This window comes from Cucurbita pepo, unplaced genomic scaffold (assembly GCF_002806865.2).
Source record: "Cucurbita pepo subsp. pepo cultivar mu-cu-16 unplaced genomic scaffold, ASM280686v2 Cp4.1_scaffold000299, whole genome shotgun sequence".
Taxonomy (NCBI): domain Eukaryota; kingdom Viridiplantae; phylum Streptophyta; class Magnoliopsida; order Cucurbitales; family Cucurbitaceae; genus Cucurbita; species Cucurbita pepo.
The window spans coordinates 16,807-22,877 of NW_019646547.1; positions in this window are offsets into that span (position 1 = coordinate 16,807).

Here is a 6,071-nt window from a genome sequence, read left to right on the forward strand (position 1 = left end):
TATACTTCATTTAGTTATGATCTAGATTTAGTTCCTTTGCATTTAAAATATTGGTTACAAAACTTATGAACATCGTGTTTGATCTTCTGCCAAAAGAAATGTTTATGCAACATATTATAAGTTTTATTATCCTAAAATATCCTATTAAATAAAAATTTATGAAATACATCATAATCATCTACAGTTTTTTTGCTAGACAAGATGCATAAATATTTCTAAAGTCTAAGTTATCTCTATATAATTTTTTAACATGCTCAAATCCAAGAATTTTTGCGCTAACGGAAGTAAAGAGATTCTACCTTCTAGATAACGCATGAGCTACCATATTATTATTAACTTGCTTATATTTGATGACATACGAAAATATTTCAATAAACTCCACCCACTTTGCATACCCACGGTTCAATTTGCTTTGACCCTTTAGATATGGTAAGGTTTCATGATCAAAGTGGATCACAAATTCTCTGGATAATAAGTAGTGTTGCTACAACAATATATGAACTAAAGCAAACAATTCATTATCATAGGTAGGATAGTTCAATGCTGTCCTATTTAGTTTTTTACTAAAATACATTAAGGCTTTCCATCTTGAATTAAAACAGTACTTACGCCCAAACCACTTGCATCACATCCAATTTCGAAAATATTAAAGTTAGGCAAAACAAGTTAGAATGCACTGCTTACTTTCTTCCTTATCAAATTGAATGCATTCTCTTGCATTTTTCCCCATTTGACAACAACATTCTTTATCACTAAATCATTATGGTAGGTACTATTGGTGTTAGCAAATCTGTAGTGACTTTAATATTCTATTTATCTACTTCTAAAGTCCTTCCTAAGAAAGACCTTTTTGCCATTTTCACCTACTTTGGGTAGAATTGCACATTGCATAATTTTTCTTAAAATCCTTCATCCCTTGATGTTGTTGGTCATTTTTCCCTTCTCGACCCTCTTGAAATTTCTTTAGATAAGGAATTAAAAATCAAGAAAGATCCTTCGTAATTCAAAAGAAAGACCTTTTTGCCATTTTCACCTACTTTTTCCTTTCAAATCTTTGTCTAAAGGCATTAAATTCTTCTAGTTACTTCTAACCGTGTAGAAATGACTTGCTTAAGACTCTTGTCCTTGCTTTACCCTCTTAATTTCTTTCTATGAATCCTTGGGATCTTACACGCACGACTTGTTCTTATTGGAGCTAATTTCCTTTATTTTTTGGGGGTGTTACATCATATCTCATCACTTGGCTCCCCAAGTCGTATTTATCAATCACAGTTTTATACATGATCCTAAAATGAATTGGTTAACTCTTTACTAGTCTCTATGTCATACATCTACGTATCATGAATATGTGAGGTCTACTCTTTCTTATAACATTTTCCATACTACACCAAACATAATTATTTGATTCATAAGCATCATAAACAAAACCTTAAACCAAACGACCACCAAGAGATCTAGATCAGCTAGTTATTCGAAGTGACTTTAATAGTTTTTCCTAATAGATTCTCAACCTCAGTCTTATACTCTCTGAACTTTTCAAGAGCTCCAGACTTGTGATTCATTAGGTAAAGATAGACATACCTTGAATAATCATCAACAAAATTGATGAAATATTCATACCCTCCTCGTGTTTTGACATTCATTAGACCACAGAGATCTGTATGCACGAGTTTTAAGGTTTCTTTGGCTCTATAAATTTTTTCTAAAAAAGTCGTTTAGTCATTTTACCCTCAAGACACTCACATGGAGATAAAGAGTTGTCTTCTAACTCATTTAGAAGTCCTCTTTTAACCAATCTCCCAATTCTATTGAGATTAATGTGGCCTAGTCTTAAGTGCCAAAGATAGATATTAGGAGAAATCTTTTGTCGTTTATTTTGAGTTTCAGCTGTTTTAAACATCTCAGTATTTAAAATAGCTTTTGTTTCGCTCGGTTTTAACATATATAAGTTGTTTTCTAGTTTTTCGGAACAAATATGAATACCTCTTTTGAAAATGAACACTTCATTGATTTCAAAAGATACTTTATACAATTGTTCTAATAAACAAGAGATAGATATTAGATTTCTTTTCATTCCAGGAACAAAAAGTACATTATCTAATATAATGAATCTATCTCCGAAAAAACAACTTTAAATTTCCTACTGATCTTGCTAAGACAACTTCTCCTGCTCCAACCCTGAGTGTTATCTCGCCTTCCGCAAGCATTCTCTAGGAACTAGTTTCCTGAAAAAAAGAACAAATATGATTAGTGGCCCTTGAATCCAGTATCCAAGTGCTCATCTATTAGATGTTTATGAGGTTAAACAGAATAAATAAATGGTCTACGATTTCTGGTGATCATACTCTACTATACATATTTTACAACTAGTAAATCATATTTACCTTGTTGTGCCTTTTTGGCTTTCTTCTTTGCAAGGTATTTTGGGTAGTGACTTTTCCCGTGCCCGTTTCCATGCCTTGCTTACGTATCGTTGGGAAGTGCATTAACATAAATACAACAGTAAGAAGTGTGCAAACTATAAAAACGAGTCGAGGTAGATTGTCCCACAATAGCACTTCCTCGTGCGATGGAAACATTTTTCATTATCTGCATTTTGAACCTTGCATTTGCGGTCAGTAGGAATCTTATCCTTCCCCTTGCTCTTTTTGTCATATGCATCCCAAACTGTTCGATTTGCATTTGAACTGAGGTTTAGGGGACATTCTTCAATTAAAACAAACCTCAAATCATCATTTGCAAGTATTGTGTTTAGATTTGATTTCCTTGTTGCATAATTGTCGTCGTTTAATTTCTCATAAGCAAGTAATTTTACTATTGAACTTGAGATGCTTAGATTTAACACAAATTCTATTAGTGAATTGACTTAATCCTTTTTAATCCAATCAAGTTTAGAAAATGTAATAATGAACCCAAAAATTATTAATTTGCAATGATATTTTAGTGAGTTAGAGCAACTACTACCGAGGGGCAGTCAATCACTCCTTCACTAAACCAAGACATTCTTGATTAAACACTAATCCCATAATAACTCTTATTCCTATAGTGTTTTAGTTATTGCCACTTTGGTCAAGAATATACTAACTCTTAGTAATTATTCTTAAGTGTGACCCGCCATTTTCAGACCTCAAAGATCGGCCCCAACAATGCTATCAAATGAATAAGCCAAAGTTGGGAATGGACCTAAGAAATTCTATCCGTTTCTGGAGTTTGCGTTGTTTCGACTCCCATGTTACAACCCTTCAAATGGGTAGTTGCTCTAGGGCAACATGTAGGTGGAATATGGGAATCTCACGGTGCAACCTAGTGGTGGAAACCATAGGACGTGTTGATATACTTCCTTCTCCCACTTACTATAAATACTTTCTCTGTTCACCTTGTTATTGACTCATGCAAATACCTTCCGAATGGAGGCCGCTCCCAGGGCTACACGAGGCCGAGCATGAATCTCACGGTGTGAATTTTTCAGAGAGTGTAAAAAGAAAACGATATATCTCATACACCTTTTTCCTCCCACTAAGTATTTTAGATGGTTGGGTATACTCATTACTTAGGTATATTCCGGCTAGTTAAATATAACCTAAGTCTACATGATTTTTCCATGTATAACATTTATACTGGATTTTTACCTACGATGTCGAGGTGATTTTTTCTTTTCTTTTTTGTTTTAAAAAAAAATAATCCTTACATCATTCACGCATGCTCATAAAACTAGGCTAACTAAGCTCAAGTATTGGCCCGATCTTCAGGTAGTAGGTGTTCCGTAAACCGTCAACTTAAGTATCTCCAACCTTAGACGAAATCATGCCAGGTGAGCTTTCTTGTAACCACAGTTTTACAAGATATCGACCTATTTTAACTATTAAAATTGATTGTGCTTGGTTCTTAACCCTAAGTGAGCATCTATTTATCTTTGTTATAGATTTTAACGTCTATCTCGTTTTATGAGGTCGAAAATAACCTATAACATGCATCTAACATGCTTTATATAACAATTAAATAATCATTCATTCCATGCAATAATATAACAATTTATATCTATCACTCATGGAACCCTATAACATGCATACTATACATTATAACACTTATAACATACTTGTAATGCATGAAACATGCTTAGCCTATGGAGGGATTTCAAACATATATGGCATACTTTATGCATATACATTTTCTATTTAATTAATACATACATTCACAATGCATAATTAATTAAATCCATTAAAGTGGATTGGTTTTGGCATTTTAAAAAAAGCAATTAACTAAATTATTACATTAATAATTAAAAAGAACTTGAACCGCTTCCGAGGATCACGAAATGGTCGAACCAACCCTTAAAAATGTTGAACCGGACCCCACCCAGTAGAAAAAGACCCAAATCGCCTCTTCCATCTTCTTCTTTGGTTAGCTTGTTTTTGTTTCCATTATCGATCAATTACAACCTAAAATGGACTCTAATGACTCAGTAAAAATTACAAACCTTTCTTCCCTCATTAAAACACATGCACATTATGCCAATTACAATAATGGTATCAAAAGCAAGCATAAAAAAAATGCCAAAACCATAAACATCCACTTTAGCAACCACAAAATTTCATTCATGGAATGGTACCCACCATGCTAAAATTAATGTAAATAAAGTGCCTAAAAATTGCTCGGATACCAATTGATGGTGTCAGTATAACACATGGGGAAGCAATGTGTAACGAGGAAAAGAAAGAGAAAAAGAAAAAGAAAATAATAATTAAAAAAAAAAATTATGGACTCTCTCTCCACCTTCCCCAAATATATTCAAAATGATCTAAAAAACAAAACAGAAACAAAAAAATATAGGGGAAAGAAAGATAGGAGAAAGAAACAAAGAAAGAGAAAAATTGAAGATGGCCTTCCCTTCAATAGATTTGATAGGAAGGAAAAGAGATAGAAAAGTTATCAGTAAGTTACCTCCCCTTTTCTTTTATCTTTTGCAAACATATAAAAGTTATCTTAAATCTCTTCTTCAATTATTTAGATTTTTGGATATCTTATCCAAAATCAAAATTGATTGAAAATAGTTTTGTCAATTACCTCTAATATCATTTTTAGGAAAGAGAAAAAAATCAATAATTGATTGATGCATAGTCATTTTTACGGAAGGAAGATTAGAATAGATTGAAAATGACTTTTTTGATTGGATAGTCATTCACGAAAGAGAATAAAAATTGAAAATAGCTTATAGTCATTTTTAGGAAAGAGAAAACAAAGAATAGATTGAAAATAACATCTGTTAACAGGATAGTCAAAAGTAGAGAAAACAAAATTGATTGAAAATTGTTTTATAATTGCATAGACATTTGTAGGAAAGAAAAAAATATAGAGAGGGGAGAAACAAAGTGAAAAAAATATAGAGAGGAGAGAAAAAATTTGTACAAGATAGAGAAGAAAAATGGAAGAGGTGAGAAATTATTATTATTTATACATAGAGAATATAATATTATAACAAACCATAGACAAACCATAGTTGGAATGAATGATTCAAGCCACATGAAATAATATTGAAATATTTTCAATTTAAGTTTTACCACCCAACAAAAATTTAGAAAGAATGAAAACATAGAATTCGATTTTTACTGAGACCGTTTTAGAGCCGTATTTTACATTATTAGTTGGATTGTTAATTAAAATGTAAAATACTAATGAAAGATGACGAGCGGTGCGATATGAAGCGAACTCTAGCAACCTTTGGAGTAGCTCCCGAGGAACGAGAGCTTACATTAATTAAATTAGGGAATACTTCGACTAAGGCCAACCAGGTAAGTGGCCTTACTATAGGATAGGCTAAAGATTGTTTGAATTATGATGATATATGAGTATGACGTTGTGTTGTGATGTATGTTAAATGTACGTTATTTATGTTTCGATGCACAACGTACATGTTATTTTTTATGCACTTAATGGCTTTTATGATGAGTATGATGTATGCATGACGATGTTATGAACATGATAATGTTTTCCATGTTGAACATGTCTTATGATGTTGCTTGCCATATTGCATCATGTCGTTAGATCGACATAGGACACAACCCTAAGAGTAT